Source organism: Colossoma macropomum, unplaced genomic scaffold (genome assembly GCF_904425465.1).
Source record: "Colossoma macropomum unplaced genomic scaffold, Colossoma_macropomum, whole genome shotgun sequence".
Classification (NCBI taxonomy): Eukaryota; Metazoa; Chordata; class Actinopteri; order Characiformes; family Serrasalmidae; genus Colossoma; species Colossoma macropomum.
In genome coordinates, this window is record NW_023494799.1 from 27203851 (window position 1) to 27223132 (window position 19282).

Consider the following 19282-nt stretch of genomic DNA (forward strand, 5'->3'; position numbering starts at 1 on the left):
ATAACAACATTTTTTATGAGACTTTATGCTCATTTTTAAAATTCTTAGAGTGGTATATTGGAAAAACCCACTTCAGCTCAAGAAGGGCTTGTTAAAGCCCAGACTGTTAAGACATATAGGCCCCAAAATGGAGGACATGTCCAGTACCACTTGAATATATTGTATGAACCAAGCCAAATACTTTGTTTACTACTAAAAATAGACAAAATACTTTTTCTAGTAGTCTGCCATTTCTGTTGCTGCATCAAGTAGTTGCTCTCTCTCTTGTCCAGTGAGTGAGAAACAGAGAGCTAAATATCTCATTTAACTGTAATATATCATTCAGCCTTCCAACTTTAGCTACACTCCTAAAAAAGATGGTTCTTCAAGCGTTCTTCCGTAAAGAAAATGTTTGTTGCATGGTGAAAGTGTTCTTCAGATTGATGGAGAATCTGTTGTATATGGTTTTATAGAGAACATTTTTTAAAAAGGGTTCTGTATAGTTCTTCTATTGTTACAATGTCAATCTTGTAACAGTAGAAGAACGCATTTTGGTGCTAAATAGAATGCTTCTTAAAAAGATTCTATATATAGACCATCTAAAGCACATTGTCCATTAGTCTGAAGAACCCTTTAATGATGCAAAGAAGTTTTTAGTCATGCAAAGGGTTATTTGAGTGTTCATGGTTCCATATAGAACTATTTTCTTTACTAAAGAACCCTTGAAGAACCATCTTTTTTAAGTGTGTAGAACATTACTCAAAACACTTTTTTTGGTTGCCTTGTTTTCCATAGGACTGATTTCGCTGCAATATGGCATCATGACAGTGGGACAATTGGTGGCCTACAAGTAGAGGAATTTTGCCTATTTGTCATGTCTTTTTATAATAAACCAAACATTCCTATTTTTTTATATGTCATATATTAATAGTGTTGGACATGTACACTGTTTTAAAGTATTAACAGCCTGGGTTTCCTTTAATTATCTAAGACTGGGTTTCCTGAAAACATCTTATCATAAAGATTATTCCTAACTGGTAGAGCTGCATTACACTGAACACTCTCTCTTCCAGTTAAGATGATCTTATGATTGCTGTTTGGGGAAACTGGGCCCTGATTAGTCAGATCAGGTTTGTTAGAGAAGCAAAACCCCCAAGCATTCAGTGTTGGAGAGCTTCAGGAGCCAAGCTGGAACCCAACGGTGTAAAGAGTGAACGTGTAAGGAGGTCTTAAATCTGAGGAGCATTTCTGTACACTTTACCTTGGTGTTATCTGCTGTATCAGTGCACCTGCAGAATAACTTCTGGCTTCTCTGGGGAAAAAGAGAACAGCTACTTGATGTGTATCAAGGAGACGCGCTAATGTTTGCTTTGTTTATGGTAGATGTTTGTTTGCTGAAACTCTGACGGACAAACTGGAATTAAACTCTGAGAAACTGTGTCACTCTTAATGACATTTTGAGGAGCTGGGTTGCAAAATGCATGTAATATGCATTTATGCAAATGCATGAATGGGAATTATTCCTTGAATACATTTAAAGGCCAACATTTGCATACAGAGTCATAATTAACTATTTACAACTTGGGTCCCACCGAGATGGACTATTTTTCTGTGGAGGTCCATCAAAACTCGCCTCACCAATTAACTATGCATGCTTTCTTTCTTCTTATTTTTTTGGAGAGCGTCAGAGCTTCCCTGGAACCTGGGAGGTCCTGGGAGCGCCAAAGTTTTGGAGGCCAGGCTTCTCCCTCTTCTCCTAACCTTTCCGCGCGCTCTCCCAGGTGGCACGGATGAGGTGGAAGTTCTCCTGATTAGTTTACACTTTTAGGCGCGAATCAGCATAATAAAGCGCGTGATGAGGAGGAGGAGGAGGAGGGGGAGGAGATCTAACGGTCCTTTCCTTGTTTGCGCGCGCTCCAAGGTAGACGCCGCCTCGCCTCCACTCTGACCCCGAGGCGCTCAGTCAGTCAGTCACTCACTCCACGCGCCTCCGAACCCTCAAACCCACCCAGAACCCCTCAGAACAACTCCACTTCCACCCCCTTCCGACGAGCCGCGCGCGCGGCACATCCCCCTCCAGGCGCACTTGGGGTGGCGTTACCTCTGGCGCGCGCTTTCCAAGCCTCGTAATGAGGGCGCGAGGCGCTCACACAAAGGCATGAAGGCAGCGCTGTGCTCGCCCAGGACTGACCCCGGTGGTCCAGGGGAAGAAGGGACTGGGCTCAGCAGGGGGAGTCTCTGTGCGCGCTGATCAGAGGAAGCGCGCGCCTCCGACGCACCGCTACAGGCGCGCCCTGGAAACACGCGCGCACACATACCACTGATTAGGCTCGAGCCCCGCGAGCTGGAAAAGCGTTTTTTTCTTGTTCCACGCGCTTGTTTGTTTCTCTCTCTCTCTCTCTCTCTCTCTCTCTCTCAGCCTTTTGTCATCCTCAGATGGTGACGGATGCTCTCTGTGGTGTAAGGGGGGTGAGGGGGGGATGGGGGGGGGGTTCAGCTCGTAATTAGCTGAAACTTTTTTCCAAGCTCTGACATAAAGGCGAGTTCAGGCTGAAGCTCAGAAATGTCTTCCTTGTTTATTTGTCTTCTTCTTCTTTTTTCACCCCTCCAAGAATCTTCCATGAGATCAAAGCGTTTCTCAGAGTATAGCAGCCTATATGAGCCCGAGTCTCAGCCCTTCACTCCCTCTCTTTACTATTAGCAGCTCTGCCTTACGTTTAGTTACAGCACATTAGAGAGTGAACTCGCCGACTGAGCTGTCCTTTACAGTCCAAACAAAAACCCCTTCAAACATCCCCGAGACTCCGGGCCCCGGGCCCCGGGCCCTCTGATGCTTCTGCTCGCCTCTGTGGCTCCGCCGAGTTTGCTGATGATATTTCCTGCAATCCTCCATTGCGTTCCGTATAGATCCCGTTTTAATTTACACCCAAGGCCATGCAGGGAACGTGCGCGCGGAGATGCTATGATTAATTTATAGATTATGAAATTTCTTGATTCTCTCCATCTGCTCCCCTGGTTCTGTGTTATTAGAGCTGTCAGACGGAGCTGGACTCACTCCGTCCTGCCTGAGTCTGCTCTGTACTGAAGACTGGAGATGAAGTGATGGTCTGCTTCGCCATTAAGACGTTTGCAGTTGGTCTCTGTTGTTATTTCTGTGTGTCTCTTAGTGTTTGTTGATATGATGATTCTCAGTGCTGATGAACAGGGACAGTCATCTGTGAGTTCTGATTTTTGGGGTATTTCGTGAATGTTTTCAAATCACATTCTACATTTTTGTCCTATTTTACTTTTTTCTATTATCATTTATAGCATTTGTGGAACAAAACAGTCACAATCATTCATTTTTACATGACCAACCTCTTTTCAGCCTTTATTATTAAGAAGTCAATTATGGGGGGTTGGGCACCCACAGTCAAATTACATGTTTTGTTGATTTTCTAACTGAAAAGAAATACATAAAACACTCTTATGCACATTAAAATGATAAAAATTATATATATATATATCGCTGTTTTGGAAGAAAATCTCCAAAATGATAACTTTACAGGAGAAGGAAAAAACCTACTTTACTTTTAATGTAAGTCAAGGTAACCTGATTTTTTTTTCAAGTACTTTTGGGTTGTTTTTTTTGGTCCATTTATCATGACATTTACACACAATGTAAAGAGCAATGGAGATTCAAGGTTTTCTTCTGACAGCAACAAATATATATAAATATATATAAATATCCCCAATATGTTCAAAGTGCACTAGATGTTGCAGAAACATGCCATATTTGAGTTAAATCACTTTATAAATCAACAGAACATGTCATTTAACCAGGGGTGCCCAAACTTTCACATAACACTGTATATGTGATTGGCTATTGTGCCTCATTCAAAAGGCAGTCCAGGCTGAAACACTCCTTGTAATTTCAGCTTTGATGAGTGGGGCTAAAGTGCTGAACACATCACTGTAACACAAAACCTTGTATCATAATGTTACATAAAATGCAAAAAACCTTTTTAACCTTTTTATGAACGATTTGTATTGATCCGTTTGTCATGAAATTTTGACACAGTCTACACAGCGGATGGAAAATATCACATTTTGTCCCAGACAGCGATGATATGTAAATGTGTTGGTTTCCATGACATCACAAAATACTGAACTGAAATTGGCTTGATTTTAATATATGCACTGCGTAGACTGGGAAGTGAATAGTACATCAAACGTTAAAGGGTCCATATCAAGGAAAAACACATTTGCCTCACCTTTTTAAATAAAAGAGCTTGATGTAGTTTGTAAACATACTAAAGTTTCCAGACCTATCATTCATTCCCCAGACCATAAAGTCCATATAGAAACTTACAATGTTTTTGAGTTGTCAAATATCTGCCTACAGCAGTTTAGCCCCTCCCATTCACACTGACTTTATAAGGAGTGTTTCAGCTGGAACTGCTTTTTGAATGAGGCACAATACAGGGCAGCCAATCAGTTCAGTTGTATTTGCATATACCAGTCTTAAAGACACATGTTTTTGATACATAAACCCACACAGATCTCATAAGTGGACCTCAAGGAGAACAATATAATGGGCCCTATAATGATGTCTACATACTACATCCAAAAAAGTGAAGAAAAGCAAGAGCAAACCGGAAGCAACAGTGACATGAAAACTACCTAAGTACATGAGGAAGAAACACTGAGAGGAACCAAGACTCAAAAGGGGAACCCGTCCTCCTCTGCGCTGCACCAGATAGTGCAGTTATGACACAAATAGAACAGCTGAACAAGTGAGATAAACTATTAAAATACAGACTTATTTTTCAGTTACTAATCTTGAGGCTTATTTTTCCATAACTCATTTATTTGGTCATTTCTATAAAGCTAATATGTAAGTTTGCAGAAAGACCTGCAGAAGAAAGACAAATGAACTGCTTTCTAAAGCTGCACCTGATAAAAAGACATGCTGAACTTGTCTAGTACTGTGAGAATTCTTCCCACTCTGCAGTATGGAACAGTGTGAGCTCAGAAAGCAGAAGCTGAGGTGAACTCTCAGTGTGAATCTGCCAGCAGACCTACGGCCCGGCCACCGGCAGATTCTGGCCCCCACACAGCAGCCTCTCAGCACAAAGGAAGCTTCTGCCGCTGCTTTCCGGCCCCATTAGTACCCGGGCGCAATGGCAAAGCTCCGAAAGCGCATTCATTATTCATGTGCGTGCAGGCAGAGGCCCCTGATAAATTCTCACTTTAAGTGACAATGAGTGACAGATCCTGGGCTTTTTTTTTGCCCCCTCTCTTTTTTTAACGCCCTCCTCTCCCTGCCGCCAGTGGTGCACTGGCCAAAGGTCTAGCCTGATCCTCCGCTAATGACCAGCATGATGTATGTGCGATGGAGCGGCGGCTGACACCGGGACTCAGGGCCGCTGTCCCACTCCTCAGGCCCCCAAGCTGGAGGGGGGGTGGGGGAAGCTGGAGCCCAAGCCGGGTGCCCGGAACGCCACGGAAACTCCTCATTAGCTCGGACACACAGGGTTAACCTGGAGGGGAGGCGGAAAGGGCGAGAGGAGAGGAGAGGGGCTCTGGCAGGTGAGGAAAGAGGCTGAAGGCAGAGAGAAGGATTTGCTAATGTAGAAAATATGATAGTTTTCATTTATCCTCCAGAAATTGCTGGTTGCAGAGGCTCAGCTGCCAGAAGTGACTTTTCTATCTGTTTTCTTAAAGGTTGTTTTCAATTGATGCCCTTCATAGTGCTTCATAGACTTCCTCACTCTTATAGCTACAATATAAACACCACTTTCAGTGAACAGATCTTTAAAAGAGAACTCCATCAATTTTTCTAAATTTTTGTATAACTCAATATTTAAGAGCTATTTTGAGATGGTATGATTTGTGGTTTGGCTTAAAATGGTGCACTGTAGAGAAACTTACCAACTCAGATCCCTTTACAGTAGTGTGTTCAAAACCAGGGGTCACCATGTCTACAACACAAATGTAGCCATTTTATTTGTTATCCAAACCACAAACAGACTGAGTCATTGGCCAAATCCCATTTCACCCCTTACTACCCCATTTTGCGTGTTCTCACCTAGGGATATGGGTGTCCCGATTTTTGTTGAGATAGAGTGGTAGGGTGAAGTGTTAGGGCTACATGGCCCTCCAAACTGATGTGTTTCAGAGGCACACTCCAAACAGAGTGTTATGAGAATAAAGGAAAAACTGGCAAGATGGCGGCGCACCAAAGAAAGCCACAAATTATCCGTTAGATAATTACGATAATCATTATTTTATCTTAGTTCAATGTAATTTCAATGTTTTATCGTGCTTTTCTTTATAACAAGCATAAAAAATTGCTAGTATTATGCTGATGTCTTGGTAGCTAGCTTGTTAAATTTCTCATTCCACCATAAATTTTCCAGCAGTTCTGATGCCTGAAGGGCCAGAATCTAACAGCTGCTCCATTTAAGATGGAACAGGAAAATTCAAATGAGGAGCTGGCGAATAGCTAACTTCAGCTTCATATCACCAAAGAATAAGGGCTGAGCGATAATAAATAATTGCCCCCCCCTCTTTGAAAGCATATGATGTCTTAAATGTAACTGAAGCCATTTTACCTGTGTGTACCTCTTTGTCATGAATGGTTTTTAAAAATACACATTAGGCCAAAACTTTGCCTCAAAAGTATCCTAAAGCAACAGCATCAGGCAGCATATTTATCACTACGTAATTCATAATGCATGGAATAACTTCCTGTGAGGGAGCTTTAAATCACTTCAGATGTCTGGTTCCTGTCACCACTGACACCCGAGCATTTCACTTGAGAGCACAGTGAATGGCTTTGTTGACAATATAACAATTTAATTATGCAGAAATTTTGAAATCCCTCTTATTGGTAATAATATATGTGAAGACTAGCTTTCACCAAGAAACATGAATCTGCGTCACAGAATCTTTTCGAACTGCCGCTAATGTAGTGTCTCTGAACAGCTCAACACGCCTGATGGGAAAAGCTAGCTGCCAATTCTGTTGTGGCAGCTAACAGATGCCTATGTTGGCTAACATGCAAGTGATGGGTGAAGAGGGAGGGCCATCCCACCCACCCAGAGAGTGCGAGGCTAATAATGGTCTCTTGGACTTCCTGCCACGGATGGCTGTGGCATCCCTGAGGCCTGAGCTTGCAAGATCCTAATGACAGGGCCAACGCTTAGACGGTTACCCCATTCAGGAACCCCCACTAAAGTTTAACAAACCTCCCCATAATGGAAAGGTTTTATAGAAATTACATTTTTTCCAAGTCAGGAACTGTAATTTAAGGCACATACACATATAGTTTTGTATGAGCAATGTTAATATCCATTTCAGGGACACTCCTCTCAGTCTCGCCCTGGGTGTAGAGCCAGTGGGTCAGCTTGCACAAGGTCACACTTGAGTGTCGTTTCTGGTGCAGTGCTGACCACCTGTGAAGATTCTGCCCCAGTAATTCCAGCCTCTCAGGGATGCATTCATCAGTGTTGGAAATCACACCAATGAAGTGTCGATAATATGTCTCTTTATGAAGCATCACATTCCATAATGTTATTATTTTGAACACCAACCAAACACAATGTTGACAGAAAGGGGCACTAAAATGTGCATAAGTTTTTTGCTATTGTAAAAACAGGGATTTCTGTGTTATTCTAGGCTGCCTATAAGAGTCATTGGCCAAGACACCCTGCATTTACCCTAATCTGAAACACAATAAGACTATCTGTATGGATAAAGATGGATGCCATGCTGTAAATTAAATGAATGAAATTAAATTTTATTCACAGTTTAGATTGGTTGTTTGTCCTTTAAGCCCCCCCCACCCACCATATCTGTACAAGAGCCTCTATTTGAAGGAACAATATGTAATATATTTACTGTACTAAATCAGAAAATGACTATGATATGTCATCAGAGATTAAGGAAATATGCTACGTTGAAATGCTGGCTTCCCTGACAACAGTGCTACAGCTAGTAGGTACTTCTTTGAAATTACCGTTAGAGAGCAGAAAGTCTGTCTGTGTTTTGAATTGTGATCCTGCCCACTGCCCGCTTCCTAGTACCATTTTGACACCCCAGGTTGCAAGATATGAAAGAAAATTGGCCGGCAAACACAGCGTGCTGCAGCCATGGAGGCAATCAAATGAACTGAATCAACAGAGATAATGTTAACCGACCTAAAAAGCCCCTGCATCCTTTTAAAAGGCTCCATGAGCAGAGATGTAGTAAATATTGGCCATACATTTGAAAGATGGAGACAAGCCCAGAAGGACTTTAAGATGGATGCTGAGTTTGCTAATTTCTGAACAGGTAAACATTGAGAAACACTGAAGGTTCGCTAACCTTAACTAATTTATCATGGCCACTAGTGGGGAAGGGCATTTTAAGTAATTTCAACATTCAAGTACTCGCTTTCATACTCTGATAACAGGCTTCTGCACATAGCCAGCCACACATCTCGCTCACATTGACAGAGTTATAATAATCCATATGAGCTGGTTTGTAAATTGCAAACAATAAAAACATTGCGAACATATACATTAGCTGATCAACTTACAGTGTAGGACTCACTGTTGTATGCTATTGTCAAAGTTTAATGTTGTGCTCATCTTGCACTTGTTTGTGTAGGTTCAGTTTCCTCAACCTGGCAACCCATGTGAGCTTCAAGTCTGGGGAGGAGAGGGCGGGGCAGACAACTCTCACCAATATTTTGAATTTGGACTGCAGTACTCATTTTTAAAAGCTTGCTTGTCAGTATTTCATACTGTTCCTTTAACTGACATATTAGTTTCATAGGAATTACCAAATAATTCACAGTAGTTACATAGCAACTATATTGTTAAGTCTGAGTAGTCAGCTTAAGGTTAAAGGGGATAAAGACTAAAGTAAATTCATTAATGCGAGTGGTTGGATTCAATAGAATTTCTGTTGGTTACAGTACAAATATCACCCTAACCTCTTAACTTCTAAGGGGCCCATACATCTGTTTACATTTCGATTCTTTTCTCAAAAGTTATATTTTAGTTTCATAGTAGTTACAGAATAAATAAGTCTTACATTTAAAGAGGAATCACACTGACTTTTTAAAACGTCTGCACCATTAAATGTTTGAGATGTAAACAAAGTCATTCAGAGTGGTTTAATGAAATGCTTTATTCTAGAGAAACTTACTGGGTCAGAATTGTTCACAGTGGTGGTGATAGGACCAGACGTCCACCTCAAAAAGCTCCCTCACAGAAAGTTATTGCATGAAAAGGTTACAAATACGTTGCCTGATGTCTGAGAGATGTTTTAGAATAGTTTCGTGATAAGGTTTTGGCCTAAAACATATTTTTCATATCTATTCATTGTGGGGATGCACTTTGTAAGGCAGAATAGTCCCTAAAGAAAGCTTTTGTTTCAGATTTACCACTCAGAAGATTTACGTCTTGTTTTGGACAGTGAATAAAATGGCTATGTTTTCATTGTAGACATAGCAACACCTTGTTCCTCCACTGTAAAGAAATCGGAGTTTCACATCATACCTGAGTGACTTTGTTTATCTCCACCACATTATTCAGAAATTATAAAAGATAATAATAGTAATAACTGAATAAGATTAAGGGCTTAACCCCTTAAATGGCCAGGGCCTGGTGGCAGGCCCAACATTTTATTACACACTTCTATAACCTAAGAATAGCTCTACCAGTTTGTACTGAAGTCCCTGTTGTTAGTATGTAATAAGCCTTGGATTTTGAAGGATTAAGCTGTTTTATCCATTATTGATTTGTTAAATGTGTTATTTTCATAACATCTATAATAACATTTAAAATAAAATGCAGATTGTTTTTCCGCATTAAGATTTTGTACATATTGTGTTTTGGTCCTGTATCCTCTTAGGAACAGTAAGATAACACTGAGCTTTTCTCCATACACATCTGTAACACTGAACAGTGATTGGCTGAGAATTTGATGCTGAAGGTTCCAACCTTTTCTTTATTGTTTTTCACAGTCTCAGTAGGGGGAAGGAAGGAGTGGGCAGACGGTGTGTTAGTCGTGCGTCACCACTCATATGAGCCGAGTGTGGCTGTATCTTCGTTGCTAAAGCAGCAGAACAAAGGCAACACCCTGTGTGTGGCTAGCTTTGAGAGCCGTGTCTCTAGGGTGCAGCTAAATTATACATTTCCAAAAGGACACCTCTCTGGGGAATACTGTTGTGTGTCTCAGAATTACCAATTTAACCCTGTTTTATCATGGAGTAAATGCGTTTAAATACTCCCAATTTAATATTCCGTTTTCTTCTTTCATGAATGCCAAAGCAACTACACTGTTCTTGTCTCAGTTATGAGCTATAAGTATATGTAATGTCCATAGATGCAGTCTTAAAGTCCTATCCCAGTACTCATTGGGCAGAAAACACCCTGGACAGGCCATCAGCCCATCACAGGGCAGACACCCAGACATACACCTTCACATACACCTAGGGTCAATTTGGTATCTCCAGTTGGCCTGACTACATGTCTTTGGACTGTGGGAGGAAGCCGGAGAACCCAGAGGAAACCCAAGCAGACAAAGGGAGAACTCCACACGGAAAGAACCCTGTTCACCTGGCCAGGGAATTGAACCCAGGCCCTTCTTGCTGTGAGGGGACAGGAAAATAAGGATTTAGTATGTTTTATATAGAATATATGTTTGTTCTCTCATCTGGTGAGATAGTAAGCTTATGATAACTTTCTGGTGGACCAAAACAAACATCCTCATGGGCCAACTTTGGGCCTTCCTGTAGGCTATTGGTTGAAATATGTTACTAACTTATCATAGGCACCCACATAAAATTCCTAAGTGGCGATATGAGACCTCCAATAAAGGTGTGGGCCCAGTCACCATGGCACCACCCCACCCTTGACTGCTCCGCCTATACTGCTGGTGGTTCCATAGAATGACTTTTACTTAGAGGGATATTGTAGAGATTATTTTTCAGCAAAAAACTTATTCAGTGTCCATTATCTCATATGTGTACTGCATGTCTGTATGCACATTCAGCACTATTACAATCAATACTGCACCAACATGCTGCATTTTCAGTCAAGACTTGGAAAGTGTATGTTTATATCCTGAAGTGTGTCAGCACTGGCCATTACAGTCAGTATAAAGGGCGCCCATGTCCGTCCAGCTTGGCTGTGAGCAGGATCTGGGGGAGGCCATAGATCCTCATTAGGTTGCCGAATCTCCTGGCTCTGCTACATCTCACACTAGATGCACGGTCAGTAGCAGGCTCTCCCTCAAATCCCTCTGGGCAGCCCAGGGAGCTCTCGTAGTCACGCTGAACTACTGTACGTCACCTTTAAATTGCTCTATTTGTCTGCACTGGTCAAGCCACCACAGGCCAAGACATTGCTTCTAGCAAGTGTCGCTATAACAAAGACAATAGAAGACGGTGATTTGTTCTGCTCTGATTCGAGAACCGCTGGTAATGTCACCCAGTTTAAAGGAAGTGTGAATAAACCCTAATGTTTTTTCAAATTCTCAGTAGATAAAGGCTATCACAGTAAGGAATACTGGGGATGCACTCTGATGCTGTTCAATGACCATAAGTCGCATTTGCTAGTAGCAATAAACCTCTCACGTGCATTATAAATTTTTCTCATAAAACTAACAGAACCAAAAAGGGGTGGAGCGATGCCATAGAAGAACCACTGTTTATTCCGTAAAGAACTTCTCAGTCTTCTTTAAAGAACTGTTATTGGTTCTTAGAGATGTGTGAGTGTGAAGAGGTTTTACGAACCTCCATGTAATGTAAGTTACTTATAAAAGTTACTTCTTAAGTTATTAATTAAAGCTTTATCCTTCAACCATATGTCCAAGCCAAGAGCCATTTAGGAACCTTCATTTTGAAGGGACACTCTGGCTAGAATGAAAAATGTAACCATTGCTACATCTATTGTAAACATGCCTACTCACCTCTTACAGTCCCTAACGCGAGATGTCCTTTTTTAAAGACTAGGAAAACCCTATTTTGATGATGTATCTTGAAGGTGGAAGTAAAAGGCTACAAGCTTATTGGGGTGGATATTTAGGGGTGAGTCGTTTGGCATTTTTTTGCTAGTTGGCTAAATTATTCCTTTTATAAAGGAAAATGTTTGATGACTAATTAAAACTAGTGCTATATGACTAATGCTTGCTAGCACCATAGATTAGCCTCTAGATCAGTGGCTGATATGTTATCGGTATGTACAATCTTAATAAAGATAGTTCTTGATGGGTTCTTTAGTAATGACAATGCTTCTATATAGAACCATGAAACCGTCTGCATACTTAAAGGGTTCTTTGCATGATTCTATATACAACTCATGGTTCTAAATAGAACTATTCGCTTTACTTTAGAACCCTTGAAGGACCATCTTTTTTGAGAGTGTAGCTATACGCTGACGAGTTATAATTTGCTGTAGTTTGGGTCATTTTTGGGTGTCTTGGTCAGTTAATGATCTACTTGGCTCAAATAAACACCAAAGCTGCTGAATAGAAGAGCTCTGTCTTGAAGAATGGCTCTAATGGTGATGAAAGGTTTCTAAGACCAAGAGCTCGTCCTCGTTTGTTCCTGTTTCTGAGGATTTAAGATTTGTTCTGCACCGTAAAGATACTCAATGACTGTGGCATGTATTTGCGTAATGCATGAAGGGTATTGTAGTGACAGAACGCTGTACAAAAACAATATAAAATCTGTGACATCTGACGTCTATGTAGCAAAGAATGCTACATAACATAACCAATAACATATTGAATGCTAGTTTTAATACGCATTGCCCCTTTAAGAATGTGAACCTTCAGATAGAAATGACTGAGTCTGTTTAACTGATCAGCTGATCAGCCAAATACATTCATTCTTATCAACAATGTCAAAGCTGGCAGTGTTACACTGTAATAAGCAAGAGCTCCAGCACTGTTAGAAATAAAGGTTCTGTGCAGGTACATTTTTCTTTCATCAAGGTACAAACAATGTAAATGTTCCCTCAAAGGTACAACAGTGGGTTTTAAGGTCCAATTGTGAACCTTAAATAAGTTTTTCCAGATAAAAAGTACATATTTGTATCTTTTCATAACCTTATGTTTTAAAACAGAACAATAAAATAAAAGCCTGGAGACGAGATGGGGCGTGTGGCGTCAATACAACTTAGAAAATATAATTTCAATAGATTATGGTACAATTATGTTCCCTGACTAAAGGTACTGAGATGTACCCTTGAGGGTACCACCCCAGTGACAAGAGGGGTACTGCCCCAGAGGCAGTTTCATACCTTTTTTCTGAGAGTGTGGCCCCTAACGGTCCACACAGGGACCACAGGGCTCATCACTCCATTGCATGGCTACAAATGATGAAACACTGAGGACGTATGAAATATTTGCCATGAACAGAAGACTGGGCAGGCTATAGGCTGGAGATCGGCAGCTTGTTCCACATGGAGAAAGACAGAGAAAGAGTGAGAGAATGAGGAATGGACCTGGACACCGCCTGTGTTTGACAGAAGACTAGCATCCCTGGGGAATGTGCTACAAAGGCCCAAAAACATACAGCTATATGCTCAGTATGTATATATTTAAAAATAGATGTCTACATCAAACTGCATTCAGTATGGTGTTTGCAACCTTTCATATGTCTCTCTTTGTATGTGTGATGTATGTCTCTCGCCCCCTCCCCTTTCTCTCTCTCCCCCTCCATTCTTCCTCCACCTCTCCACCGTTGCTGACAGTAGGATACGAGGCCGCGGTCAGCTCTGTTCTTTCGGCCTCGCGCGCACATGAAATGGACCAGGCTCGTTGCTGTCAAACGAGTGGCTCGCGCCCTTGTATCCCTTGAAGTGGAATTTTAATTGCAATCTGTAGTGTTTTTCTCTCTCTCCACACCACGCGGGGAATGTTTTGAAAGCAGGCTTTTGAACAGGTGTTCTTGGTTTCCAGGTTTCTAGCGGTCAGCTATGCTGCTTTACTGCCGTTCTGCTGCTACATAATGAACACGCGCGCCTGTTCGGTGCGTTCATTCCCCGCGAGGAACACTCGCCCGCCAAATACGCATCCTCGAGACAGCGTCATGGCAACCCCGCCTTTGGAAAAACGACTCCCCATTAGAAACAGGAACACGCGAGCACGAGCTCTCGGTCTTAGAAACCTTTCATCGCCGTTGGAGCCGTTCTTCAAGACAGAGGACGCAGAATCTGTTCAGCTGCTTTGGGGTTTATTTAAGCAAAGCAGATCATTAACTGACCAAGACGTCCAAAAGCGACCCAAACAGGAGCAAATAATAACTCCATACCTAAATGTGTGGGCATAGCCCAGCTGTATTTAGCCTTAATCAGATTTATGAAAGTCAAATATTGTGTTTTCTGTTCACAGAACAGAGGAGTGGGGCAGCTGAAACGATAACTATTTTCCTTCTTCCATCGAGAATGAGTATTTTGGGAATGTGCTATAAGCTACCAGCTATTTACTAAGTACCGTGCTAACTAACTCAAATTTATAAGCTCAGGTTTGTAACGTTAGCTAGTTATATCTTTAAGCTACCGGTATTTACAATACTGCTAAGCTAACTACTTTACCATGTAGCCAACTCGTATATCTTTCAGATATAAGCATTTACGAGACTTCTAACTACTTAATAATGTAGCCTGCTAACTTTTATATATTTAAGTTACTAGTATTTAACTGTTACAACACTACTTTATTATGTACCCTGCTTACTTATCTTTAAGCTACCAGTATTTACGATACTGTTAACTACTTCATTATGTAGCTAGCCTGCTAACTCGTGTATATTTAAGATACTAGTATTTACACTACTACTTTATCATGTAGACTGCTAACTTGAATATCTTTAACCTACCAGTATTAACAATACTGCTAACTACTTTACTGTGTAGACTGCTAACTCGTATATATATAAGATACTAGTATTTACACTACTACTCTATCATGTAGCCTGCTATTTTGAATATCTTTAAGCTACCAGTATTTACAATAACGCTAATGATTTTATTGTAGCCTGCTAATACTGCTAATGAGCTTACTTAACCATTTTGCCTGCTACCTCATATATCTAAGTTAGTGCATAGCTTGTCAAGAGCAACACAAAGTTGGCCTTCAGTCAGTGAGGACAAAAAGGTTGGTTTGCTCTGTGCAGTCTGTCACAAAGCTCGATTTCATACACTACAGGCCAAAAGTGAGGATGCAACACTAGCTTTGTAAAAAATTAAACATATTTTCTTCTTTTCAGAGGTACAGTTAATATGTTTACTCTGCTGTTTTTGTTTGCAAATCAAAAACACATCAGCAAATATAGAAACATAACAACATTAATTGAAGATGGAAATGCTTGTAATACTTGCTGATTATTAAAGCTTGTATCAGTCTGAATGACTGTGGAAAAAAATGTATATTTTGTGTAGCATTCACATATTCAATTATATTACACTTGCTGTCAACTTTTTAGACTTATATGTTCACTTTCAGCTCTTCATTTACGTTCCACAGCCCAGACAAGTGTGAGCTGCAACCATAACCTTACTGAAGCGTGAGTTGGTTCGGTAAGGACCTACCCATTACCTTCTGACTTAAAGTTCTTGTATTTCTGAATTTGCTGTTGTGTTTCTAAATTTGTAGTCATATTTTCATATTTTCCAGTGAATGATCTGTGTTGTATGGGTTGTTGGCAAAAGATTTTATTGTAAACTATTTTTGAACCTTTACTGCTTGCTTGCATACTTTTGGCCTGTAGTGTAACAGTTATGTGGTGTTTTATGTGTATGTATGTGTGAGTGTGTGTGTGTGTGTGTGTGTGTGTGTGCGTGTGTGTAGGTACAGAAGGATGAAGGCAAACACCCCCATGGTCTGTTTCCTGGAGCATTGTGGGAGGGGAGCTTCAGGCTGTCCTCGATAGGAAGCTGTCAGTCAAGACCAGGTGCCTTAACCCCAAGAAAATTCATAAATTTACAGACATGCTTTCTTAAAAAAAATCTAAATTTCACTTTGTTGGTAAAATAAAAATAATTTACCTGTCTGATTATTTACAGAAAAGACAGTAGCATGCTCTGTGCACTTTTTTATTTTTTGTTATATAACACAGGGCAAGCCTGGATTTGTTCAGCATTTAAGACTCAAAAATCTAAATCCATTAAAAACAGGGTAATATTAAGCTTTCTGTCTGGAGTCTTAGCTTGCGAGCATGCATGTACCAGTATTTGTATTTTGACTCTTTAATGACCTCAAAAATTCAGAGGACGTATAGACTTTGGAACATTTTTTCTAATACAGGTCACAATATCAGAGATTTTCAAAAATGCTGTTCTATTCTGTCATAGAGAGAAACCTAGAGTTCTTATTATGGACATGACTCGGACCACAGAATGACGCACAACGTCAGAGGCCTTTACACCACAGAGTAAGTATATGTACTTTTTCTGCACTCCTAACACTTTTTTAAGGCCTTGAGACTGAATAACATTTGATTCCTGATTTTAATTTTAAAAAACCATGGGAATAATCAGAGAAAAGTTCAGAGTAACCTACATTTAATTTTGTGGCCCTTCGACAAGGTAACAGTTGTAAACGGAAAAGATTCAGATAAATCCATCATCTGCCATCTGGGAAAATCCCACAAGTAATCAGTTTTGCATAGGCTATGATTGGTTACAGAGCCTGTTAGCCTGTGATTGGTTTGCCTGTGATTGTTTATGCTATGATTGCTTCATTTATGACTGGTTAGCCTGTGATTGGTTAATTTTTGATTGGTTAGTCTGTGAATAGTTGTCCTCATCACTGCTACACCTGTCTGCTCATGCTCTGCGAGCCGAAGCAAGCTAGCTGATCTGGCTAGCTTGTTCGGTGAGCCTCAGTAGAGACTCTGATGTGTTTCACTGCTGAATATTCTTAGTTTGGCTTTTAAAGCAGAAACAAGGACTTATAAACAAAGTAAGAAAATGCTCAATCACATTTTTTGTTTAAAAAAAGCCATTTAGGTAAAATAAATTCACCATCCTGAAAGGCACCACAATAGCTAAGCTGGAACAGAGGCTAGCTAAAATTTTGGTGGTGCTTCTCTGGTCATAGAGCTGTAGGTGATGATGTGAAGAGTACAAATCGAGTGACAACTTAACAGCTAACATTGTGTACAGAGCGGATGTAAAGGCATTGGCAACCATCAGCTGTGTTTATTAAAACCTATATAGATAGCACACATTGTTTTTAGACCAAACGTCAAAACTAGTTTAAACAAAAGTAAAAAACATTGCACTGACCTGCTGACATAAATTGAGTTACAGCCGCCTTGTAAAGCTCTCAGAGGCTTCATAGCAAGAAAATATGGCTGATGATGCATCTTCAGAGTCTGGAAATATAATCCATGATTAAAATGATGATTTAAATATAATGTGATTATTTTTAAACTAGGTGGGAAAGGGTTGTGAACACCTGGTCATCCAGTGTTTTTCTGAAATCAATGTATTAATAAGGAGTTTGTAACAGCCTCTACTCGTCTGGAAAGATTTCGTACAGTTTAGTATGTGATTACTGTAGGAGATTATTATGGAAGTCTTCTCGCATGCTGTTAAAAGTTGATAGCTATAAAGGGTTGACTGCATTCAGTCACTAGTGAGATCAGGTACTGATATTGACTGGTTATTTCTGGATCACAAACATCACTCCACCTTATCCCAGAGGCATTTGATGGTGCTCTATCTCTGCAGAGACCGCAGCCCAATGCTGGGGGGCTTTATTTCTCTCTTGCTGACACTTGGCATTGGGCATGGTGACCTTAGGGGCACATGCAGGTAGTCCAAAGGGTTTCCTATAGGAAATATATGGAGACTGCACAAGCTTAGTCTGTGGAGTTCATATCGTATTTGTGAATTGTGATTCGAAGGCTTTCAGCTTTTGACTATAAATGTATTAAAGTGCAAATATAAAAAGTGAGTTAGGCCAGTAATTTTGGAGTTTTATTGCAATCAGTTCCATTTTCAGATGTGCAAATTTGCATTTTGCCTACATTTTCTACTTTTCCTTCATTCAGACTGTTTGTGTTACAGTTTGCTACATAGTGTTGCACCTCTCTTAGAATCATAATCGTATGGCTCAGACGAGTGTGGGAAGCTAAAACTGTGGTCACTTCTGGGTCATCATTGCTTGCCACCCCTCACAATAGAAAAATTGTCCCTTTTCTATCAGAAAATTTGTATTGAGGAGATTTCCCACCCGGGCATGCCTGCTGGGTTTGTCAGAAGTTAGAGGGCGCTCCTGAGCAAGTCCAAAATGAATGGATTTATATGGAGCTTTTGTGCAAAATTTTCATTTGTAAATGATTACTAACATTTTTCCATTTTGCCTCATTTACCTTCATTCAATAAGGACTCGCTCAGGTGCCATCTTGCGTTATTTAGTAGTTTTTAATATGGTGGGAGCAATAGGAAGTGGCTGAGCACTTGGTTCTGGTTCTTTCTAGTTACTAGCAAGCTTTAATGAAGTGTCTTAAAAAAGGCAAACAGTGAAAACAGGTGCTGTATCTGAAATAATCCACTAATTACCACATGCTACATTCAAAAATCTGGATCACTGTGTAGAACACTATTAGAGGAAACAGATTTCATGATGGTAGTAACTGATTTCAGACACTACATCATACAGGTTTGCTCAGTGCTGTGTGACAGAAGATTCCATCATGTGCTATATTTGTATTGCCATTTTGTTTAAAATATGAAATGTGATTATAGGTTTATAATTTTATAAGATTCTTTTCAACACTTTGAGTGATACTATTGAAAATTGGAATGAAATGTTGGTAGAAAAAAAAGTTGAGAGAGTGGTGGCTGTGGATCTTGGACCACTGTGTCTACGATTGGTCTGAGGAATTTGTTTGAGCCAATCAATTAGATTGTCACTTCACCACATCACAGTTCATTTGCATAAAGTTGAGAAAATTTCAACTCGACTTTTCGCTTGTCGCTATGTCACCATGTCGCTTTCCGCTAGTTGCTAAATTGCAGCTACAAATCACATACTTCCACAGGAAATGACAAGATGCATCTTCACACCAAATAACACTAGTTTCAGACACAGCTGTGGTCTATTATTGTGAATAATGTCACAACCCAGAAGTGACCATTGTTTGCCAGCTTCATACACTACTCAGAGCCAGTTTAAGGGGAGTCTGGACACTTAATATTTCTCCCGTCATATCAAAAACATGACTGCAAAGGCCAGAGGGTGTCTGAAAGCGAGTCCTAAGTGAACGGGAGAACATGGAGCTAAACAGTTAAAAACGAAAAGTTAAAATAGT